The following is a 25,803-nucleotide window of genomic DNA, read 5'->3' on the forward strand; positions in this document are numbered from 1 at the left end:
CTAAGATGTTATTTGCCTTTTTTACTCTCACCGCACATATAGTGTGTACAGTGGAATTTTCCTGAGGCTACACAATATGTGATAACACTACAGATTGAACACAGAAGCTGATATGAAGATCTAGTTGTTTCCTAATAAGCTAGATATTAAAGAGATTTGCAAAAACTTCCTACTGTGCTTACTTTTTTGAAAATCTATTTTCCATTAAAATGTTATTTTTGTTAATATTTAATGAGTTTGTTATTTTAAAATTAATAAATACAGCTTTAAAATTTTCCCAATTTTGATGCCTGATATGGTAATATGGATATATATACTTATGTAAACAAAGGCCCTTTGAGGTCCTCAAATATTTAACCAAGTTTTCCCATTTTTTATAAAGACATAATTTACATGCGGTAAAATTCATCCTTTTTAATGCATAATTCTGCATTTTGACAACTGCATGCAGTTATGTAATCACCACCATACTCAAGATGTAGTATCATTTCATCACTCCTATCAGTTCCCATGTGCTACTTCATAGCCATTCTCCCTCACCCTGTCCTCTGGCAAATAGGTATATTTCACAGAACAAAAGTTCCTTGACATCCTCAGCAATTTTTGAGAGTTAAAGTGATCATGAGTTTAGAAGAGTTAAATGTTTGAGACCTGCTCTGATGAATAAGGATTTTTAAAAATATAAGCACGGTACCGTTATTTACTATACCCTAAATTTCTAGTAATCTTTTAATATTACCTAAGATCCTTGCAATGTTTAGTTTTCCCCAATTGATTAAAAAAAGTCTTTTTAATAGTTGAAGGGGATTAAGAGGTACAAATTACCAGTTATAAAATAAATAAACCACAGAGATGAAAGTACAGCATAGGGAGTATAAAATAGGAGTACTGTAATAACATATGGTGTCACATGGTGCTACGCTTACTGTGATGAGCATTGAATAATGTATGAAATTGTCAAATCAGTATGTTGTACATCTGAAACTAATATGACATTGTATGTCAATTATACTTCAGTAATAAATTTTAAAAAACTTTTTTAAAGGCCTTTTTAGAATTTGTTCAAATTAGGATTCAAACAGGGACTGTGTATTTTATTGCTTGATGTGCCTCCAACTCTCTGCTTCTCAACTAATGTTTTACCAGCTTTTCATTGTCATTTGGATTCATTATTTCATTAAGGTTTGTAAAGTGGTGACTTTTCTAATTTTCTGAATCCTTTTGTGTTACAGCTTTGAATCTTCCAGAAAACACTTTCCCTCATTAGCTATTTGGTTACCCAAAAGTACAGTTTGTACAAGAAAGGCAGGATAAACTATTAAATTCATTCCTTTTGTTTATCTGTTTTTGGAATGAGTTCGTCGCCTAGCTTCTATTAGAGATTCTCCTTAGTTTTTTGGAATATCATTATGAGCTCATTTTATCAATTGTGTTTTAATATATAGCAGTTACTCTTGGTAGTTAATGTTTATATTGTTGGAGAATAAATGGAATGTTAAACATGAAAACAAAGGAATCCAGGTGTGGGTAAAGGTCCTTGTCATTTTTAGGATAATCTTTAGAGAGAATAGTTTTAGTTTTTTTTGCAGAAATTTAAATTTTGATATAAGTATCAAGAGAATAAAAATGCAATTTTTAACTTATAAATTGGGGCAGGAGATAGAAAATTATCAGTCCAATAGAAAAGAAATATAGTAAAGAAAAAGAATCATAGATACAGAAATTTAGGACAGCTCTGAAAAGGAAACAGGAAAAAAAATACTAGTAATACTACCGTGAGTAAAGTTGGTAAGTTATTTACTAGTATTCTGCTATATAATCTTCCAGTCTTTTTTTCTGTGTATATTATATAGTATTAAGTGTCTTGATAAAATTGAGGTTATATACATGACAGCTTTGTAACTTTTTTCAAACAATGTATTGTGTGTATTTTCCTACAGTGGTTTTTTTCTATATGATTATTTCGTTTCATTACTAAGTATTTTTGTATGGATGTTCCATGATTTAACTAATCCCCTATTGTCAAGTGTTTAGGTTCTCATTTTTTCCTGTTACATAGAAATCTTTGCTCCCATTTCTAATTCCTTCCTTATGCAGAAGTATTAGAAGTGGAGTTGTTAGGTTAAAGAATGTTAACTATTTAAGGCTTTTTTTATATATTGCATAAGTGCTCTTGTACCAGCATTGTATGAGTATCAGGTTTTCCATACTTCTTTCATACTGGGATATCATTTTATCAAATGAGCAAAGTTTTGGAGGGTATTCATTCATTTATTATTGGGGAACTTTAACATTTTTGCCTGTTTATTGGCTGTTTATGCTTCATCAGTTGCCTTTCATGTTTTTTTTTTTTTTGTATGTTTCACCCCCACTAATTTGTAAAAAAAAATTTTAAGACATCTTTATATGTTAAGGACGTTAATCTTTTGTTACCACAAATATTTTCTCCATTTGTTTGCCTTCAAGTTTGTCATGCTGAGTTTTGGGTACATAATAAGTTCTTACTAAAAAAATTTTTTTTTTTTTTTTTTTTAAGATTTGTTTATTTGAGAGAGAGCAAATGAGCTCGAGTCAGGGAGGGACACAGGGAGAGGGAGAGAGAGAATCTCAAGCAGATTCCCGCTGATCGCGGAGCCCAAAACAGGGCTTGATCTCATGACCCTGAGATCATGACCTGAGCTGAAACCAAGAACCAGATGCTTAACTAACTGAGCCACCCCAGTGCCCCTTACTAGATTTTTTTTGAGCAAAGTAATTTAGAAACTTGAAGCATAGTTTTTGAGTTTAGTTTGTATTGATTTATGGTCATCTGATACAATTCAAGAGTTTCTGCAAGACATTGGGTATTTCGATTTATAATTCTTACATCTAGAAAAATACCTAGAGTATATTATATGCCTTTCAAAATAAAATCAACCTTTAATGTATGTTTTTGGTGACACTTGTTATTTTCTTAGTATTCTATGGAAATACAGCACTCACACATCCATGAGTAATTCTTTGAGGATGATACTTAAAGCAGTCTCATATCTCTAACATTGGTAAATATAATAGCAGTATTTTTCTGATGTAATTATGCAATTTAAGTCATGGAATCTTTTAGAGGTCAACTAATTGAACTCATAAGATACATGGTTTTTTTTTTTTTTTTTTTGAGAGCAAGCACACACATGCTCATGCACACAGAGACAGAGGCAGAAGGAGAGGGAGAGAATCTCAAGCAGGTTTCACCCTCAAGGTGGAGCTGGATGTTGGGCTTGATCTCATGACCCTGAGATTATGACCTGAGCTGAAATCAAGAGTCAGAGGCTTAACTGACTGAGCCACGCAGACATTCTTCATTAGGTGCATCTTTAACAAATGGCTGCTCATGTCTGTTTTTAAATTTTTTTTTAAATAGTATATTCAATCTGTTATTAACCGAATTTATTCCATAGCATAGCCAGTAATAATAATGCAAATTAGAATTCTGGATAGACACAACAGAATGGAAATCACCTAATGTGTGATTTTTATTAGTATGCTTTCATTGATACGTTGATCTATAGTGTCATATTTTAATCTAAGAATAACTTTATTAAAGCTAGTCTCTAGGGGCGCCTGGGTGGCTCAGTCGTTAACTGTCAGCCTTTGGCTCAGTTCATGATCTCTCGGGGTCCTGGGATCGAGCCCCGCGTCGGGCTCCCTGCTCCGCGGGAAGCCTGCTTCTCCCTCTCCCACTCCCCTTGCTTGTGTTCCCTCTCTCGCTGTGTCTCTCTCTGTCAAATAAATGAATAAAATCTAAAAAAAAAAAAAAAACTAGTCTCTAAAATAGTCGGTCATTTTAGTGGTTCTTGGAATAGTTTTTGTATTCAACTTTATTTTATGAGGGTATTTGACGTGTTGTGATGCTTTTCATAAATCTCATAAATTCTCCTCTGATAAATAGTAACATCATCCTCCCAGCAACCTAGATGAGAGCAATCTATATCATTCATTCAGTCAACAGATGTTTGAGGGTATGCTAAAGTATTCCAGGTAATGTTTTTTAGGTTCTTGCAATAGTAAAGAGATAGAGTCCTCACTCTCATGAATTTTGTGTTTTAGTGGATGAAGATAAATAGCCAACGGTAATTTTAGATAATTAGTGTTATGAAGAAAATAAAATAGGGTTATGGAAAAGCTGGAGGATGGTGGTTATTTTAGGTAGGATGTTTAGGAAATACCTCCTTATAAGGAAATGGAATTGAAGTACAGATCTGAACATTAAGAAAAGAGCCTGTTATTGAGATCTAGAGGAAAGAATATTCCTGGAAGAGGAAATGGACTGAGATAGTTGGAGCTTAGTGAATGAGAGGTGTTGGAAGATGAGATTGGAAGTAGGCAGGGGCCAGATGATACAGGCCATGGTAAGCTGTTTGGATTTTTATTTATCTTTTTTTAAGATTTTATTTATTAAGATTATTTATTTATTCCAGAGAGCGCTGTGGGGAGGTGGAAGGAGAGAGCGTCCCAAGTGGACTCCATGCTAAGCATGGAGCCCACGGATGTGGGGCTTGATCTCACGACCCTGAGATCACGACCTGAGCTGAAACCAAGAGTCAGACGCTCACCGACTGTGCCACCCAGGTGCCCCTTAAAGATTTTATTTTTAAGTAATCTCATCATGGGGCTCAAACTCACTACCTCAAGATCAAGAGTCCCATGCTCTACCATCTGAGCCAGCCAGGCACCCCTATTTATCTTTTTAATAGGAAAACACTGAAGGATTTTGAGTATGGAAATGATACCATTTTATCTATGTTTTAAAAAGATCACTCTGGCAGATCCTTGTTGCAGATGGGGATGGGGTGGGTGGGAGTTGGAATGGCAGAAGTCAGCACAAGGCTAGTGCAATAATCTAGGCAAAAGAGGATACTGAATTTGGCTAGGCTAGTAATAAGGAAAGTCTGGGGAAGGGTGGAGTTAAGGGAGAATTAGGACTTCTGTTTTGGCTTTGTTAAATATGAAATGCTTATTAGATATTCAGGTGGATGGTTTAGGTAAACAGGTGGATACTCTGTTGGGCTAGAGATAAATTTTGGGAGTCATTAATGTAGATAGTTGTGACTGGATGAAATCTTATTTGGCTGCATAATAAGCTGTGACAGGCAACTTTAAAAAAATGCCAACAACTTGTGTTCACTTTTCTCCCAATTCTGATTTAATTGCCCTTCATGAGGTTTAGGAAAGATATATTTTAAAAGTCCCCAAGTGATTTTGAGGTGCAGCTGGCTTGGAAATAATGTAGTAGAGAAAGAATATAGCTAGAGAAGAGATTGGAAGATCGTGTCATTCTGAGCTTCGAATTATTTTTCTAGGTTTTCAAATGTAATGTTGAGCACAGAATCAGAGGTAACAGGGCATATGAGGAGATGAAACAGCATGAGTGAGAACCAGCAGACAACTGAAATAAGATATGTTGGAACTCTAGATACTAGAATTCTCAAACATAGACCCAACACAAACTGTTTACTATGGTCTGAGATAAAAGCCAATCTTGAGCACTTTTTAACAGAGTTGGAGACACTAACAAAAATGACATAGCAGATCTGTAAAAGAACCAAATAGAAATTCAGTGACTGAAACTTAGAACGGCCAAAATTGAGGGAAATCCTTGGAGCTGAATCCCATACATTTTAGCATTTTTAGGGGGCGAGAATTAGAGGAGGTGCCAGCAAAGCAAATGGAAGTAACTTCCAGGAGAGAGTGGTATGCAGGAAGCCAAGTGAATAAACTGCTTAAGAATGGAGGAGATAGTTCTTAACTTTTCAGATATTGTGGAGGAAATTAAAGATTGCTAGAGAAATGGGTTGTTGGTGACAAGGGGTTTCAGTGGAGTGCTGGTGAGGAAGGCCTGCATAGAATGACTGAAAAGGAGATTAAGGGAAGAGGAAGTAGCGATAGTAATTACAGACTAATATTTTAAGGGTTTTTTTCTGTTAAGAGGAATTTTGAAACAGGAGATGGTAGCTGGAGGTGGACTTGAGGTCGAGACATTCTTGTGAATGTCTCAATAAAGAGTGGGAAATTGATGATGCAGAAAGAAGGTATAATAGAGGAAAATTTTTAAGAGGGCAAGCAAGATGAACTACAGGACACAAGTATAGGGGTTGGCCACTGATAAAAATAGGGATAATCCTGTTTTTAACACAAAGGGCATAAGATAGAGCTTTGCAGATGCAGGTGTGTTGGTAGGAAGATAAGGTAATTCTTGTTATATTGCTTCTAATTTTCTTTTGTAATAAGAAGCTGAGATGGGTGAGGAGGTCAGGTGATAGAAATTTAAGAAGGAAGAAGATATGAAATGGTCGTCTGAGAGAATTAGAAAGTAAAATTACTGATGAAATACAGAATTGCAGGGTTTGCTGGGTGCCCACTTGAGTAATTATTAGCACAATTGTGTTTTTTTTCTCCAGTACTTTTAGCAGCTTGGATGCTGATGCAGGGTTAACTCTTCTCTGTTTCCTTGTAGAAAGTTCTAAGTCCTTTTGGTTTTATCTCTGCCATATTTTTGTGATCTGTTCTCCCTTCTCATATTGTTAGTCCGGCTTTTACTGTTCTAGGCTATTGTTTATAACATTTAATCTTTCTCCAAGCCTCAATCTTTCCCCAGTGCATTTAAAATTCTTTTAAAAAAATGTGTTTATTTCTTGAATAAGCAATACCTGCACAAGGCACAAATTCAGAAAGTATAAAAGGATAATTATAAAAAGTTAGTTTCCTTCCCTCCTTATTTTAACCCCCCAATTCCCTACCCTAGAGGTAGCCATCATTACCAGGTTCTTTTCTTTTTTTTAAGTTTATTATTGAAGTATAGATGACACCATTTTTTTTTTTTCAGTGTATGGGATATTTCTAGTGGAAGGATACATGTACAAACATTAACATACCTATATATTCTCTGCTATTCTTGGAATTATACCATGCTATACCCATTCGGCTGCATTTGAAATTTTTATGTTGGATCTCTCAATACTACAAGCATAAAGCTCTCACATTCTTAGCAATGGCAGCAACAGTATTCTATTGAACAAATATCTTGTCATTTATTTAATAAGATCCTTATTGATGGGTATTTCTTTTCAGTCATACTTCAGCTAATATTGCTATAAATATCCTTATATACATGTATTCTTTTTTCCCTTAGATAAAGTATATATATATGAAAGATAAATATCTAGAAGCAAAATTCCTGGATTAGAGATTACAGTATATGGATTTTAAATTTTGGAAGATACTGAAGACTGTTCCAATATATTCTTTATTTACAGAAGTTCTCTTTCCTAAACACAGATCATGCTGTTGCTTTCCTTAAAATCTTCACCGACTTCTCTATTACCTTTATTTTTTTATTTCAACTGTATTGAGGTATATTTGATATGTAAAATTGTATTCCATTGCCTTTAAATTGAAGTCTGTTGAATTCACAGATACTTAGAGAGTTCCTGCTGTGCCAGATGTTGGGGATACAAAGATGCACTAAAGTTGTTCATAATCTAACAGGTTAGACCAGTTTCTCAATATCCACATCATTGATATATTGGGTCTGATGATTGATTGTGGTGGGGGTCTCCTATGCATTTTATTTTTTAATTTTTAAAATTTAAAAATGTTTTAATATTTTAAAAAGATTTTATTTATTTACTTGTCAGAGAGAGAGCACAAGCAGGGAGAGCGGCAGGCAGAGGGAGAAGCAGGCTCCTCACTGAGCAAGGAGCCCCATGCAGGACTCATCCCAAAACCCTGGGATTATGACCTGAGCTGAAGGCAGATGCTTAACCGACTGAGCCACCTAGGTATCCCTCTCCTGTGCATTTTAGGATGTTTAGTAGCATCCCTTAATTCTACCTACTAGATGTCAGTTAGCACTCCCTACCTTATAATTCATGACAATAAAAAATGGCTTCAGACATTGTCAAAGGTCCCCAGGAGGGCAAAACTCCACCTTCTTCCCTTTGAGAACCATTGGATTAGCAGACATGTATAAGATTGTAATATGACATGGTAATGGTATACTAACATTGAACTACAGTACTTTAGGAGCAGAGAGGAGTAACCTGGTTGACATCTTTGAAGGCTTAGCTTAGGTGCTACCTTGTCCCATAGCCTTTTGTGACTCCTGCCTCCTTTAAATTACTGCTTGTTTAATAGCATCTGTTTCCTTTGTTTTGTATTATAGTTAACATGTCTATCTTCTTTTGGAATTCAGCAGTCATTTCTGACTCATTTTTTTTTTTTCCAGTGTAGAATGCACCTTTATTTTTTTTAAATTTGAATTCTTACTCATTTCTATCTCGGCTTTTATTGAGAACGAATACATGAAGAAATAATCAGTAGTAGATACAGAATAAACATAGATTTGTGTAGTAATACATAAGGTAAATTTTACCTGTTTACTTCTGAATTAATTAACTTTGTTCAGATGTTTGGGATGCATGGTACCTGTTTATTTCATACCACTCTGAGTTATGTAATTTTGTTAAATTTATAGCTTTTCAAAGACTCGACATTTAGAATTATGTTTCAGAAACCAACCTATAAACCTGTGGGGGGAAAAGCCAAGAGAAGCAAAAGGAATTTTAGATGTAGTCGTGCCTGAGTGTGAGGGAGTTTAGAAGAATTAAATGACTTTGCCTGAAGTCTTTTTTTTTTTTTTTGTTAAACACTATACGTTTTGTGTATTATAAGAATAAAATGATGAAAGATTTTAAAAATATAAATTCTGTATCTTTGAGCAGTACTTACTGAAGTATTTGTGGAACAAATGTTACATCTGGGATTTGTTTCAAAATAATATGGAAGCAGTGTAGATATAGAAAAACAGAATTGTCCCAGAGTTGATTGTTGAATTGGGTGATGGGTACATTGGGGTTTATTATATTGTTCTAATTTTGTATATATTTGAGGTTTCTTTACTAAAAAGCTTTTGGAAATGTAGGTCTTGTTCTCTCTTGTTTTTGATTAGGGGACATTTTGGATGGATAAGTTTTTTGGTGGTTGGTTGGTTTGTTTTTGGATTGCTGAGTTTCTAAAAAAGAAATTTAATATATAAGATTGGACTTAATTTTGGTGTCAAAAATCCCATGATATTTGGGTTACTGAGCCTTGTTCATAATAACAGCTTGGACAGGGTGTGAGAAATACTTAGTTGTTTCATAAGTGTCACACTATTTCAGTTATACAGGAATAAAGTAAGGAAGTAAAAATGCTGTTAGACATTTCAAAAAACAAATCCACAAGATTTGGTGATTAGCTATTGGAAATAAAAGATTAGTCCTTTGTTTTAAAAAAGGTCATATCATTGGGAGATTTGGGAAGGGAAACTGATCTGGTGGAAGCAAAGGGAAAGCAGTTTTTTGTTTTTATTTTTTGAAGATTTTATTTATTTATTTGAGAGAGAGAAGAGAGAGAGAGAACAAGTCAGGGGGAGAGGCAGAGGGAGAGGGAGAAGTAGACTCCCTGCTGAGCAGGGATGCGGGGCTGGGTCCCAGGACTCTAGGATCATGACCTGAGCCAAAGGCAAACGCTGTTAAAACCCAATGAGCCACCCAGGTGCACCGGGAAAGCAGTTTTAATGGATTGAATTTGTAGTTCTAGGTTGAAATGACTGTTGGTAGTAGAGATGAAGGACTGAAATTCTGTAGCAGTGATGGACATGGAGTCATGAGAATAGATAAAACTGAACAAGAGAGTGGTAAAAAGGAAGGTGTTTTGGGAAATTTTTAGGAATGGGGAGTCTAAATTAGCTGCTTGTTAGCATCAATAAAACATGCAAAAAAATGTATTTTCCACCATCTCTAGGACATTATTGTAGGATTATAAAGTTTTAGTGGGTGAGGGGCGCCTGGGTGGCTCAGTCGGTTAAGCGTCTGCCTTCGGCTCAGGTCATGACCCTGGGGTCCTGGGATCCAGCCCCATGACATGCTGTCTGCTCAGCGGGGATCCTGCTTCTCTTCTGCCTCTGCCACTCCCCCCGCTTGTGCTCTCTCTCTCTCAAATAAATAAAAAAATTAAAAAAATAAAGTTTTAGTGGGTGATAATTTCTTTGGGTAGCAGAAAGACATTTGTCTGTCTCATTTCTGGCATCAGAAAATTTAGTTTGGACTCCATAGATTTGGTTTCGGATGTTTTGTTGGTTGGGATTTGGCTTTGTCTGATTATTTTCTCTCAGCAAAGCATCCACATGGATTGCTTATCAGTTCTGTTATCACTTTTGCTTTATTTAAAAGAGCTTATTTTATTCTAGACTCTTAATTAATAAGTTAGAACACCAGACTTCAAAACAAAGATTTTGTAAAGGAATTAAATGCTATATGAAACCAGTCCACATACATACCAGTGCATTATTCCCTAAGCAAAATTTGCTCTTATTTACACAAGCCCCTCCTTGTGATGCTTTTTTATTGCCTACTACATATAACTCACTGTGATACTCTTTAATTCCCAGTATTTCATCTAATCCAGCCATTATCATGGGTCCTCAGATATGCCAAAATTCTTTCTTTGGTTGCTTATGTGAAGGTAGTATAGAATTTAATAAGCATTTATCTATTGGAGGAAGAGGGTTTCAGCCTTAAACCTGTGAAAATAAAGCCTTAGGCTTTGAAGTAGTAATACCTTATATTTTGGTTAAATAAATAGGCAGTTGATTTTTATGTTACAGTGTTAAATGGCAGTAAGTTAACTTATAAAGATGATAAGGAATTCTTTTTGAAAAATGGTAAAAATATCCTTAGTTATGAATAGTAATATTTGTCTCCTTATTTTTCTTTCACCCCACTTTTGAGGAATTTGGCTTTTCCTCTCCCATTTAATTTTTTTCAGCCTGTACTTGTTTCAGCAGCCATAATCACTTAGGCTTGGTACAAGAAGTTAAAGAAGATTTGAAGTACTTGTTTGCCAAAGTGAAGTAAAAGGAATAGTATTTGAGCGCTAGTCTTATCTTTTCAGTTGCTCTTATCAGATCTTCAGAAACCTTGTTGAAGAAAAAATTAAGTTGCATAGTGAAGAAACTATATGTAGTCTAGAGTTCAAGTTTTAACTAGCTTACTACTTAATTGTTTTGCATTTTGAAGTAGGTGTATACTAGCAAAAAAGAAAAAATTCTAATTCCTTAAAGACTTACTTTGAAAGTGTTAAAATGTGATTTAAAAAATGGATATAGTTGTCATTAGTGCTATCTACCTAATATTTCTGGTTTTCTTTCTGGGTATACCCACGTTAGGGTGTAGCCATTTGACTTGCTTTGGCCAATGAGATATACCAAAGTGACTACTCTATTAGCCTTAAACTCTTTTTTTTTTTTTTAATTTTTTATTTATTTGCGAGAGAGAGAATGAGAGACAGAGAGCATGAGAGGGAGGAGGGTCAGAGGGAGAAGCAGACTCCCTGCCGAGCAGGGAGCCCGATGTGGGACTCGATCCCGGGACTCCAGGATCATGACCTGAGCCAAAGGCAGTCGCTTAACCAACTGAGCCACCTAGGCGCCCTAGCCTTAAACTCTTAAGTGGGAAAGCATGCAGTATATACCCTCAGCTGACTTACCATGGACATGAATAAAAAGATAAACCACTGAGATTTCAGGGCTTGCTTGCTACTACAATTTAATTTTGCCCTGCATTTCTAATATGGTAGCTACTAGCTCCCTGATGCAGGTAAGCACTTAAATTCTATACTGTTTACAGGTTGAAATGTAATTATTTTGGGTATATTGAAATATTATTAAAATCAATTCCACTGTTTTTAAGTTTTTTATGTGGCCTCTAGAAAACTTAGAATTATATATGCGATTTGTATTATGTTTCTCTTGGGCAGCACCTATGTAGCACCTATCCTGACTAAAATCAAAATTGACGCAGTAGAGTGCCCTAACAAAAAATCCGCAAATATGGTTACTTTGGTTCGAGGATCAGGCAGCAAGGAAACTGATATTAGAGAATGGGAAGATGCAATGCAGAGAAGCATCTGGTAAAACTTGCCTGCAATAACTTGCATTTTTAGCTTTAGGGGATGAAGTTGGACAACTGTATTTTAACTGCTGTTAGCTCCATTTGACAAGATATATGGAGGAAATGAGCTAGAAAATGATTGGCTGTTTTGTAAATAGGAATGAGAATCTATACAGAGGCCAGAAATTTGGGGATTTTGTAGGATTGGAAGAAGCAACTGCTTTTCACCTTCAATCAGTAAGAGATGAACTGAGAAGCCTTTTGAGCAGATAATCAGAACTGTCTAATGGCAAGGACCCAAACAAGGTTATGACCATATTTCATTGTTAAAACATTTGAATGGATTAAGGTGACTCAGAGTGATGGTTTACTAACTCATTTTGGTTAGGGTAAAGAGACTAAAGGTATGGATTCCCTACTAAAGCCAGGTAAAGGTAAGCCCAAGGTACTCACAATTAAGTAGAAGTAGACACAGTCTCATGTGACAGGAAAGCAAAGAAATTTAGTCAGTCTAAGAGATGTATCTAGAAAAAAAGCTGTGGTCTATATATTGGCACTTGGAAATGGCTAGAATCAAATAGATAAGAACCTTCTAAGTTTTTCAGGGAGTTGTGTAGCCAAGGAAACCACAAGCATGAAAAAAGTGTGAAAAAAAAATTGTAACGAATTGAGATTTAATGTTCTTGGTTCCTGCCCCCTAGCCTTCTGCCAGCAGGCTGAGAATTCTGCTTAGCTGAAGAGGCACATTCTGTGTCTACTTTACTTGTGGTGAGGAGGATAACAGACAAGGAAAAACTCTTGGAGGGCAGAGCTAACTAAGTAAGAAGCACAGAGAACACTGTACTGAGAAACTCCTCCCATTGATCAGTCAGAGCGTACCTGGTCCTCTGTCTGTTCAGCAGGGTTTATGAATTACCATGAACCACTGACTGTGTCTTCTATTCCTCTTCTTTTGAACGGGAGTGTTTTTTAATAGTTACACTTACCTTGTTCTTACATCATTTTTTATGGTTATACTTACCTCATTAATATGTTTATACATATATCATTGTATATTTTGTGTGTAGGCGGAGGTAGATAACTTGTTGTAGTAATAGGTTTCTGTAAAGAGGGGCCATATCTGGACATGATAGAGAGGTTATGTCCATATCATCCACAGATCTGGTCTTTGAGCTTGATGCTGTAACTAGATGGAAGTTCCGGGTTATCTTCTGCAGGGTACAGGTGTATTCCACTTGTAGGAAGGAGAAGAAATTGAATGTTTGACCAGCAAGGGATCTTGGGAGTCAGGATTCTTCATAAATAGTCCAATTCTGCTCTCTTGCCTTTTCCTGTCATTTTGAAGTCAGGCCATGTGATTTATTATGGCAAGTAAAATGTGAATGGAAGTTTAAAAGCAGGATGGGATTTACCACATTCCCTTTTACACTTCCTTGTCAAGGCAGTCTTGGAAGCATGTATCAAGTAGAGGGTAGGTTCCTGAGGGACTGATGAACAGATCCCCCTCTGCCAAACTGAATCAGACATGTAAAATTAGTGAGTAGTAAATAATTTTGTTGTGTCAAGCCATTCAGATTTTGGAATTCTTTGTTACTACAGCACAACCTTACTAGTCCTGCTTGATGTGGTAGGTTATAATTTTAGTCACAGTAGGTGCTCATTAAATGTTTGAATTGAAGGCACTGGAATTTGAGAGCAAAGGAAAATGTACAAATTCTAAAACTGCTGAGATGCAGCTTTTTGGTTTGTATTTCTTGTAATAGTCAAAGCCCACGCGGTGAGGTGACTAAGTGCCCTCTTATATAGGTGATATGGCAAAGAGATTATGTAGGTAGAAGACAAAGGAAAACATAGAAAACAATGAAACTTGTAGTATACAACTAAAAATAACTGTTCAAAGTTATACATATGTGGTATGGTTTCCTATTTCTGATGATAGCAACTCAAACTAAGATTGTTGAAAATACACAGAAAGTATTGTAAATAATCCTTAGGGGGAAAAATAGGCATTTCTTTTTTTGATCCTAAAAGATATATTTATTTTTAGTGAGATAGTGAATGGGGAGGGGGGCAGTGGGAGAGAATCCTCAAGCAGACTGCCCACTGAGAATGGAGCCCACTGGCTCGTCATGGGTCTCGATCCCATGACCCATGAGATCATGACCTAAGCTGAAACCAAGATCGGACGCTTAACCAACTGAGCCACCCAGGCACCCAAAAATAAGCATTTCTAAAAGAATTGAGGAAAGGGAATCTTTTGTTTAAATGGTGTTTTGTTTTTTTTTTTAATGAGGGGGCAGGGGAAAATGAACCCCAAACCATTAGTTTTTCTACCCATATAGTGATAGGCACATTAGTTATAGTCCAATGGTGAGTAGAACCCCTTCCTCCCAAATGAAGTCTCAGTAGAACCCCAGTATATAAAACTGACCTTAAGGGGCTGCTCTGATTTATATGAGAACCTGGGACCCTATATATTCATATTCTCTGCTGATGAACTTAAAGTTTATAGTGTCCTTTAAGGACAGTTTGAAAGCCCCTAAGCTGGAGCAGGTATAGGCACTGTGGTGTATTTTTGGGGGTTTGGGTTTCTTAGGAAAAGCCTCAGATTCTTTAGGCTTAATTTTTCCAGTATTCATATACAATTTTTAACAATCCTGGGGCTAATTTCCAAGTTTCAGACTGGCTTAGAAGATAGACATTAGAAAGGATGATGGGTATGTGGCTTGGGAGAGAGATAGAGAGTTGATACCACTGAAGTTGGGAAGGAGGCAAAAAAACAAAAATTGGAATTCTGGACTTATTTTAGTGCAGTGTTCCAGGACTTGTCTAATACCATAAATTATTTTTAATAATGAATTGGAGTCATTAAACAAAGATTAAATAACATTTTCAGGTTCCTGCTAAAGAAAGTAGATGAGTGTGTAATTCTGGAGAGATTTCCATTCAAAATATGGTGGGTAACCTGTAGTTAATCTCATAAACTACCATCCTAAATAGCTCATGCCCTGAAGGTTTTGATTTTTAGAAGTTTTTGATGTATTTTTAAAGTGGTATACAAATAATTAAACATTGAGGGGCGCCTGGGTGGCTCAGTTGGTTGAGCGACTGCCTTCAGCTCAGGTCATGATCCTGGAGTCCTGGATCGAGTCCCGCATCGGGCTCCCTGCTCGGCAGGGAGTCTGCTTCTCCCTCTGACCCTCCCCCCTCTCATGTGCTCTCTCTCATTCTCTCTCTCTCAAATAAATAAATAAAATCTTTAAAAAATAATAATAATAATTAAACATTGAAGTAGTAATAATACTCTTTTCCAATGTTTAATTTTTTAAAGTTTTTATAATTAAAACTTAATGAAAAGAGCCCCAGGGTATTTTAATTTGAGAAAATGAATTTATATTATGCTATATGCCATGGCCATTGTGTTTCAAGAAGTTATAGTATAATATATTTAAAAAGCATAACTGAAATCTGTTCTGTGATGGCTTTTTTGTTTGAGAGGTAGGGACAGGGGGAGAAGAAGAGAGAGAATCTTAAGCAGGCTTGGGGCTCAGTGTCGCAACCCTGAGATCATGACCTGAGCTGAAATCAAGAGTCCAATGCCTAACTGACTGATGCCCCTGTAATGGCTATTTTTTTTTTTTTAAGGAATATTTTAAGAGATTGCAAACCATGTAATTTGGAAGAGAGTTTTCTTGCAGCATGAAATGAGATTGGATTAGTAATAAAATCAATATAGGGCTATTTTTTGCATTTTTTTTTTTTTTTTAAGATTTTATTTATTTGACAGAGAGCATGAGCCCAAGCAGGGGGAGCAGCAGGGAGAGGGAGAAGCAGGCTCCCCGCTGAGCAGGGAGTCCGACATGGGGCTCAGTCCCAGGACCCTGGGATCATGACCTGAGCCGAAGGCAGACATTTAACCATCTGAGCCCCCCAGGCGCCCCTATTTTTTTGTATTCTTGATAAGTAATATATATATATATATGTGAATATGGAAGAAGATATGTTTATTGGGTAGGTGGCATGAAAAAGAATAGGATTTGCCAGGTGAGGTTAAAAAAAATCGTATGTAACTTGTTTGCTGTTTTTGTATATTCCCTCCCCCCCTTTTACTAGACTGAAGAAAAAAGATTTTTTTTGGAAGATTTATTTATTTGAGAGTGAGAACACAAGTGGAGGAGGGGCAAAGGAAGAGAATCTCAAGCAGGGTCCCCGCTGGGCACTGGGCGTGGAGCCCCATGGGGGGCTTGATCTCACCCCCCAAGAGATAATGACCAAAGCTGAAATCACAAGTTGGATGCTTAACCGATTGAGTCACCTGGGTGCCCAGAAAAAGATTTTTTTTAAGTGTAATTTTGTCCTCAACTACTTAGGCTAGGAAAGTGTTTGCTTATGCCAGGGATAGAATATTTAGATGATTAGGTGGTAAGGAGGTACATTTCTGTAGGATCCAGTTTATGTTATGGTCTGTTTTGAATGAAGAACAATGTTATATCTCCCAGTTTAATTAATGTTACTCATAATATGTTATTTCAGTTCATCTTTAGTTGTATCCAAAAATTGAATCTACTTTTAGGATGAATGTTTTGGTACTATTAAGATTTGAATAGTGAGAGTTGTGACAGCTGCTTGTAACAAATCACTTTGTTGTTTCTTACCAGTCAAGGATTATTGGGAACTGTCATCCTTTTTAGTATTTTAACCTGGGGAAGTGGTGGAGAACAACTTTATCTTTTTTTTTTAAACTTTAGAGTAACTTTAAAGTAGTCTTTTCTTATCTGAAGGAGAGAGGAAAACTAGTCTCTCAAACTTACGGGGTGGGGAGGGAGGAGGCTTAGGAAGGAACACTGTCTGCGGTAATACATTGATGTGTTCCTTTACAGTTATTCTGAATTTCTTGTATGTGACATTGAAGATTTTATCTGTGAGGTTCCTAAAATGAAGTCCCCCATGGTGGGAAGCAACAAGGGAGATTTTTCCAGATTTTTTTTTATTGTGGTAAAAAGCACGTAACATTAAATTTACCATCTTGACATACTTAAGTGTACAGTTCTGTAGTGTTAAGTATACTCACAACTGTTCTGCAACAGATGTCTAGAACTTTTCATCTTACAAAACTGAAATTCTGTATCCATTCTCCCCTTCCTACTCCCTAGCCCTTAGCAACCACCTTTCTACTTTGTTTCTGTGATTTTGACTACTTTAGATGCTTCATATTAGAAGAATCATACATTAGTTCTTTTGTGAATGGCTTATTTCACTTAGCATCTAATGTTCTCAAGGTTCATCATGTTGTATAGCATGTAACAGGATTTCCTTCTTTTTTAAGGCTGCACAATATTCCCATTGTATGTATACACAACATTTTCTTTATCCTCCCCAGATTTTAAGTCACATTAATTTGATTTGATCATACTACAGTTAAAGTTACATATTCATATGTTAGGGGGCTAACTTAAGCTCCTGTTCCTGGGAACTAACCCTGGTAGAGAACTGGTTTTTAGCAGTACTTGCAGTATGTTTTGCATAATTCTTTGTCTTACATCCTGGCTCTATCCATTTTCAATTATGTGCTTTCTTACTACTTCAAACTACTAACCTTGTTTTCTTATGTAGAAAGTAGGGGAATATATATTAAGTGCTTACAGTGGTGTCTGACAAGTAAATCTTAAGTGCTAGTTATTATCATCATCATCTGATAGAACACTGCTCCCTTAACAGAGACTTACCTAGTACTTCAGATGAAATAAAGTGAAGTTTTACAGTGTGTTAATTGTCGCATGGCCTTTTTCTTATATATTTGTGGTGTGGCTATAACTGAGGTCTTCTATAAGGCATATTAGAAAATCAGTTATTTCTAATTGTTTACATCTGTGTGTGTATATCCTGTAAAAAGTTGTTATTATTTAGATTTACTAGGATGAATAATCCTATTGTATAATCTCCTAATTAGGTAGAAAAGCTTTGAAGATAATTTGGAAAACTGCTATAAAAAAATAGAAGGGAGGCTTTAAAAAAAGATAGTTGAGATGAAATTAAAGATTAATTTTAAATAGGGGGAAGGGAGCAGTCACAGAAGAATAACAATCCAGATCTGGGGAGATAGGGTTTGTGGGAAAGAGATTTGCTTCATGTATATATATTTTGTTTATAATAGGTAAAGGAATAAAATTCTGTTTTTATAACTATCCCCTAAAGTATTAACTTCTTTTGATTAAGTTAACGAAGTTGTATTTATAAGAATCCATGTCTGTAGTTGAAAACTCTCTCCTTGAAAGAAAAATTGGAAAAGAAAGACTTGGTAGCTCTGATATGTCCTTAGGAATGTGAATTGTTATGAATGTGAAAATCTAATTAAAAATAATACATGAGATCTTGTAGGATTATCCTATAATTCTGTTTAGGTGATTTTTTTTTTAAGGCAGGTGAAACTGATTAAAGGGAAAATGTAAAATAAACTTTAGAATCAAATGAAGTAATTTCATCAGGGCTTAAAAAATTGAAGGCAGAAAATATGAAAGCCTTTGATAAGACCAACAAAATCCTAATGATATGCTATTGATAAAGGAGAATATCTCATTTTATCAACAGTACTGTAATTCATATTTAGTGTTATTTAAATTAAATATGCATATTCCAGACTTGATAAACCAGTTAAGAATGTATCTTAAGTATTCTCTTAGCTCTATTGATAAATAATTAGCCAGATAGTCTTAGGAGGAAGCATTTAGCATTTTCTCATAATATTTTTAATAGAAATCTAGGCATGCCCTGAGTTATTAATGCTTAACATTGATTATACAGATTACCGTTGGTGCCTTCATTAATTCCATGTCAGCTATGTTTGTGTTACATATGCTAAGCCTGCTCACTCTCTCACTTTTTATATGCTTTTAGCACGCCTGCTGCATATTGCTGTTTATATAAGCTTGAATTAAATGGATTTATATTTTCTGGTTTGAACTGAATAACCTTCAGAGCAGACTTTAATATCCATGTAAAGAAACCATGGATTGACTAGAAAAGAAAATGAAGGTATCACTGAACAACAAGAAAGTGCCAGAGTAGTCCCTTTCTGCTATTGATAACATTGAATCTTGCCCTAAATATTTTGTTGTGACATATTACCTAATGTTGAGCTATCGTAATTAACAATAAAATTAAAATTGTTTATCTTTTATATGTATTTGTGTTTTACGATATTTTATAATCAGTTAGAGTGTATATGCTTAATTAATATTTATGGGTTCCCTATTCACAGCTTTACTAATAGTGCCGTACAGTCAGAAAGATTTGGAGACCGCTGGCTGGCTTTATCTTCCTAATACACAAAAGCAGCCAAACTCTTTAAAGTCAACAGTGCTATATAGTGGTGGCTATGGGAAGTTAGTTTCATCTAAACCCTCACCACACTCCTGTACCCCAGGAGATTTTGTTTCTGTCACATTCTTTCTCCTTTTTTTGGTATTTCTGCACTTAAAGTGTATTAATAACATGTTCAGCTGTATCATTCTCTCAGTTTTGTGTTTGTCCATAGGCTACACAAGAAAATTAGTCTGTGTAACCATATCGCATGTGTGTGTCTATGTCGTGTGTATTTCATCATTTAAAGTCCCTGTTTTCTCTCTTTTCCTTCAAGTCTTGCCCAGATACATAGGTAATTTTTTTCATTTCTGTATCCCTTTGTTTTATTAGGGTAGGCCTTGAAAACAACCATAATCATGAGATAGTACTGTGATATACCAGGCCAGATAAAAAGGAAATTTAAACATTTTGAGGTAGAGAGTAAATACAATTTTAAAAAAATAGTACTGTTTATAAAGTTCTTAAGTGTGTATGCAAATCTATTTGCATTGCTTAAATTTTTGGCATTTAAACTTGTTTTTCCTTATGTACCCAAAATCATGTTTAAATAAGCATATTCATTTTTTATATTGCTAGTGTATATTATACATGTATTGCTACTAGACATGTTAAATCTGCCTTTGTTGGCTAGCTTAGGAATTTCAGTGACATTTTTATAATGCTTGCTTTCCCAGCATAACTCTTGGGAAGTGTTGTATATACTTGTTTCCAATTCATCTTCCATTCTTTTGAATCTACTCTAGGCAGGGCTGCATCCTAACTTCTTTACTGCAACAGCATTTGTCAAGATCACCTGTGATTACCACATTTTTACATCCAAACGTCATTTCTTAGTCTTCATTTTACTTATCAAGCATTGACATCTCTGATTCTGTTCTTCTTGAAATGATTGCTTCACTTGCTTTCTGAGTACTAGTTTCCTTCTGTCTCACTGGCTGGTTCTTTTTAATCTCTTCTACTTGTTAACTTTGAAGTGCCCCAGAGTTTCCTCCTATCTGTACTCTATTCCAGGTCACTCTCAATAGCCAACTGTATATGTTGATGATGTCCAGATTTATAACTGCAGGCCATACTTTTGCCTGAACTCCAGACCCACCAACTGCCAGAGTAGCATCATCACTTGGTTTTTTCTTCGGCACCTCAAAACTTTCATATCCAGTAATGGGTCCTTGATTGGCACCCCTCTCCCACAATCTTTTCTACTTCTGGTCTACCCTATCTCAGTTAATGGCACAAGAAAAAACTCTTAGAATTGTCTTTAACTCCTTTCTTGTTCTCACACCTCACAAAAAACCCTGTTAGCAATGTCTTTGACTCTACCTACAAAATACTTACTGACTCTGACCAGTTCTTACTGTTGCCTCATTAACACCTTAGTTTTAGGCCACTGTCATTTTTTGCTTTGGTAATTATATAGTAGCTTCCTAATTTAATTAGTCTCCCTACTTCTGCCTTCGCCTCCCAGCAGTCTCTTTAGTGCAGTAGCTAGAGTGATCTTGAATTTATTTTAATAAAAATGTAATTTAAATTATATCACCCCTCCACTCTTAATCCCTTGGTGGCTTCCCTCACTCTGAATGAAATGTGAAGTCCTTATAATGGCCTATGAGATAATACACAATGTGTAACTCATATATATTCTTATCTCCCCCATATTTTTACCTTTGTGATCTTATCACTTACTATACTTTATTCATAGTCATTTCATTCTAGCCACACAAGCCTCCTTGCTTTTCCCTGAATACACCAAGCATACATCCAACTTGCTTTTCCTTCTGCCCGGAATACTTTCCTCCACCATACTTGATCTTTTTGCCTCTAGGCAGTTTTCTCTGACCACTCTAAAATAGCCAGTACCTCACTCCTTTTACTTCCTGCCTCTCTTTACCATTTTTTCCATAACCCTTTATCACCTAAAATACTGTGGATGTATTTATTTGTTCTGTCTTCTTCCAACTAAAAAGGAAGCTTGATAAAGGTATGAACTTCATTCTTGTTAACTGTTTTATCCTTAGAACCTACAACAGTGACTGGCACATTGTTGTCATTCACATACTTACTGAGTGAATAACATTATATTCTAAACATCAGTTTATGGACTTATTTTTTGGAGCACACTCATCTTAAGGGTTTTGTTTTGTTTTAAATTCCTATGTTGGGGGAAGGTGTTACAATTGATTATATAGGAACTAGAGATGAAACCACAACAAAAGAAGTTGACCGACACAGAATTCCTAAGTAATCTCCTATAGATTACTGAAAAAAAATTATTTAGAATAATACTATATCGAAGTATAATTGAATATAAGTATATTGAGTGTAAGTATATTGAATATACATTCAGAAATATGTAAAATCATATGTGTATAATTTGATGAATTTCCATAAAATGAACACCTAGGAAAAATTACCACCCAGATCAAGAGAATAAGATACTACCAACAACCCAGCAATCTCCCTGTACCCAGTCATTACCCCTCTTAAAGGTAGGCAGTCACCATACAGTAGTTTTACCTGTTGTTTTGAGCTTTATATAAATGGAATTTGGAGAGAGTGAAAGTACGTGCGCGTGAGCCTTTTGTTTAAAATTATGTTTGTGACATTCGTTTCTGTTGCATATAGGTTGTTAATTTTCATAACATGTTTCATTGTATGAATGAATATATCATGATTTATTTTCCATTCCAATACTAGTGGATATTGGAATTGTTTCATTTTAGGGTGAATTTTTTTACTTTTGGTGTCATGTGTATGCATTTTTGTTGGAATAAAATTGCTTGAGATATAGGGTATACATAGGATTAGTTTTAGAAGATATGGTTATAAGATTTTCCAAAGTTATACCAATTTACACACCCACCAGTAGTGTGGGAGTTTCAGTTCCACTACTTTGCCAGCAGTTGGCCTGGTCTGTTTTGAATTTTAGCCGTCTAGGTGGTATGTAGGATATCTCATTGTGATATTAATTTTTATTTTCCTGATACCTAATAATAATGTGTACCCTTTCATACTTGTGTGGGCCATTTTAATGGATTATTATTTCCCCTTTTTCTGAGCTTTATAAATCGTAGATTTCTAAGAATAAGTAGGCACCACATATAGGACATTAATAAATAGAGCACAGTAAAAAATATTTTCCTAACATCTACACTAAGATATTGAGGAAGATGTAACCTTGACCACCTAGTACTGGAGACTTATTTTTAAGGTGTCTGTAATTAAAATGGTATGCAGTTGGCAAAGGGGAATTGTTTCAGATTTATTGGATTCATTATTATTATCATTAAGATTCTAAAATACCCCAGATTGTGTATGAGCAAGTGAAGTGATTAAAACTTGGTGTAACACTTGTTGGGCAATTAATCTATTATTTTTAGTGAGCACTTTGTGGTCCTGTCCCCATGAAATGACTCTTAATCTTATAAAAAATCTCTTTATGTATTATTTGCAGATAGAAGGAGCATAGAAAAGTAGAGGGCAAAGTCTTTCCAGGTAGATTATTACCTATATTGGAAGTTCCTCCTTAGGGAAAGTTTGTTCATTTAGTTAGATTGTATTTTCTGAGCACCCTGGAGTGAAGCATTTATTATCTAAAGGGATGTATGAGCCAATAAATCTAACTACCATAAGTATATATAAAGGAGATGATATTTGAACTAGCCTTGAAGAATAAATGGAGGTTAGATGAAAAAGAAAAGAACTAGGAAACAGTCTAGGCAAAACGCACACACAAAGAGTGTCATTGACAAAGGGCATATATTTTGAAAATGATGAGAATTTTAGTGTTTTTAATACTGAAGTTGGAAGAGCAGGTTGGGGCCAGATTGAGAACATTCTTGAATATCAAGTTAATGAGTTTGGTCTTTATACTGTAGAAAATAGAGAATTAGTGTAAGTATGGTTATCAGGAAAGTGATGCCATTAGATTCTTATTTAGGAAGAAAATTCTGGAAGCTGTGGAGAAGATGGATTGACAAAAGAGGGAGATGAGAGGCTGGGAATGGACTGACAGGAGTCACCTAGAGTTGATAGTTTGAGCAATTAGGTGGCTTATGATGCTGTAAAACTAAGAGGGATGCAAGGAGAAAGTTTGGTAGGTGGACCAGATGTGTTCAATTTATATGTTAGGTTTTATGTCCTGTGTTGTGAATATTCATGTCCATGACACATTATTTAAACGTATTTTGTAGGTTCCAGTAAGAGAATTAGCAATAGGAGCAGGAATGTGCTATAATACCCTCATCCCCTCGGTCAAGTTGCCCTCTCTTATCAGTTGCTTTTTTTGTTCTCTTTATGTCTGTAAAACTTTTCTTCTCTCTAGACTCCTTTATCCATTCTTGATACTAGTATTTTGTCCTTTTTACTTGCTGTCTTGTCACAATAATGTAAGACAAGCAGCTTTAAAAACATCTGATAAAATTCCTCATTTTGTGGACTTCAAACTTACCCAACTTTGGATATATGTTATCCATATATTATGTCTTTTATTTAACTGATAAGGCTAGTACTGTGCAATGTTTTTGCAAGTTACTTAGGTATTTTGTCATAGTGATGCAGATGGACATCCGATTATAAAGGAACAGAGGTCAGTACTCATTTATGTTGTGTATTTGGAGGAATTTTATACATAGTTTAATTCTTCATCCTTTCACTGAGGAAAGAGAAACCAATTTTCCCTTAATTTCCAGTCATCGAATTCTCTCTGGGTCTGGAGTCTAGCACAGTTCATGGCACATAGTAGCTAATTATTTACTGGACGAATGAATATGCTTGTATTTTTTCTTACTTCATGTAATAGAGGAAATTGTGGCTAAACCATTAGCTAAACCTGTAAGTGCTGTGGCTTATCATCCCTTCCTCACATTTTAGGGATTTCAATCCTGTATTTTCAACCTGTCTGTAATGGATCTTTCTCATAAGCATTTAAACATGTTCAGGTTTTTCCTGTCTTTAAAAACAAAACACTCCTCCCCTTAACTCTCCTCTTTGGTCCCATTAAGCTACTGCCATGTTTTTGTCTCTCAAACCAGACTTCTTGAAAAACTTACCTGTACTTTATATTAAACACTTTCTCACTTCTTACCCATGTTCTTAGTTTAGTTTCTTCATTTATCTGCAAGATTTGATGTTGACTACTTCCTTTCTTTCTTGAAATAACATTCTTTGCTTTCTTTGATTTAGCACATTTTTCTGGATACTAATTTCCTTTGCAGGTTCCTCCTCTTCTGCCGGTTCCTTAAATGTTTGTATTCCTCATAGGCTACTTTTTTTCTCATTCTATTTATAGTTGTGGAGTGATCTCACCTACTTCTTTGGATGGACTTCATCACTGTATATATGCTGAGAATTTCTTTTTCTTTTTTTTTTTTAAGATTTATATATTTATTTTAAGAGAGCAAGTGTGCACAAGTCGGGGGAGGAGCAGAAGAGGGGGAGAGAGAATCTCAAGCAGACTCCCCGCTGAGCATGGAGCCTGATGCAGGACTCAGTCTCACAACTCTGAGATCATGACCTGAGCCAAAACCAAGAGTTAGATGCTCAACCGACTGAGCCACTCAATATCCCTATACTGATAATTTCTGTATCTGTAGCACTTGCCTCTTTTTTTTTAAGCTCCAGAGCTGTAGGTCCAACTTCTTTACTTGTATGTCTCATGAACAGTTCAGACTCCATGGTCTTGAACCTTGAACTCATTAATTGTCCTTCTTTACCTCTATTTGGACCTTCTCCAGTATTCCTGTTTTAGTGAATGGTACAACTATCTACCCTGTTGCCCAGGCCAGACTCCCCTTTCTTCCTTCTTTCCTGCCTGAATCTTAGTTGTGGTTATTCTGATAAAATAAACTCGTTTTAAACTGTTTGAGGCATTTTTCTTGATTGTTGGCTATATATTCTAGTTTTTATTAGTTTAAATTCAGGAGTTACTAGGCACATTTGATTTTTTAAGGCTGTTTTTGCCCCAGTAATTAGTGACTGATCTAGATCTAAAAAAAAAAAAAAAAGATTTTTAGTTTACATAAGTCGAAGTAAAAATCTACAAGAATTTGTTTTACCAAAGATGGTTATATTCAGTATTTGTTCTAAATCCTGTATTGTTTCTTTATTTTTTTTTTAAGATTTTATTTATTTATTCATGAGAGAGAGAGAGAGAGAGAAGCAGAGGGAGAAGCAGGCTCCCAAGGAGCAGGGAGCCCGATGCGGGACTCGATCCCAGGACCCTGGGATCATGACCTGAGCCGAAGGCAGACGCTTAACCATCTGAGCCACCCAGGCGCCCCCTGTATTGTTTCTTTAAAAAAGTTTTCTGAGATGAAAAAACATCTTAGTTTCACATAGAAAATGATATCGTATTATTATCAGTATAAATAAAGGTGATTGGCTCTGCTGAGAAAATGGCATAACTTGCTGCCATGTCCACTCTTCCTTACCATTGCATCCTCATTCTGTTTCCCAGTCTGGTTTGTAATAAAAC

General features: G+C 35.6%; 1 protein-coding gene across 3 annotated transcripts in view; it reads left to right on the forward strand.

The window, feature by feature from the left end:
* Nucleotides 1-25,803, forward strand: part of SP3 (Sp3 transcription factor) — an 81,257-nt gene that overhangs the window by 44,066 nt on the left and 11,388 nt on the right. The gene's annotated exons all lie outside the window — the stretch shown is intronic.

Source organism: Leptonychotes weddellii, chromosome 3, assembly GCF_054177405.1.
Source record: "Leptonychotes weddellii isolate Sample4059 chromosome 3, ASM5417740v2, whole genome shotgun sequence".
Classification (NCBI taxonomy): domain Eukaryota; kingdom Metazoa; phylum Chordata; class Mammalia; order Carnivora; family Phocidae; genus Leptonychotes; species Leptonychotes weddellii.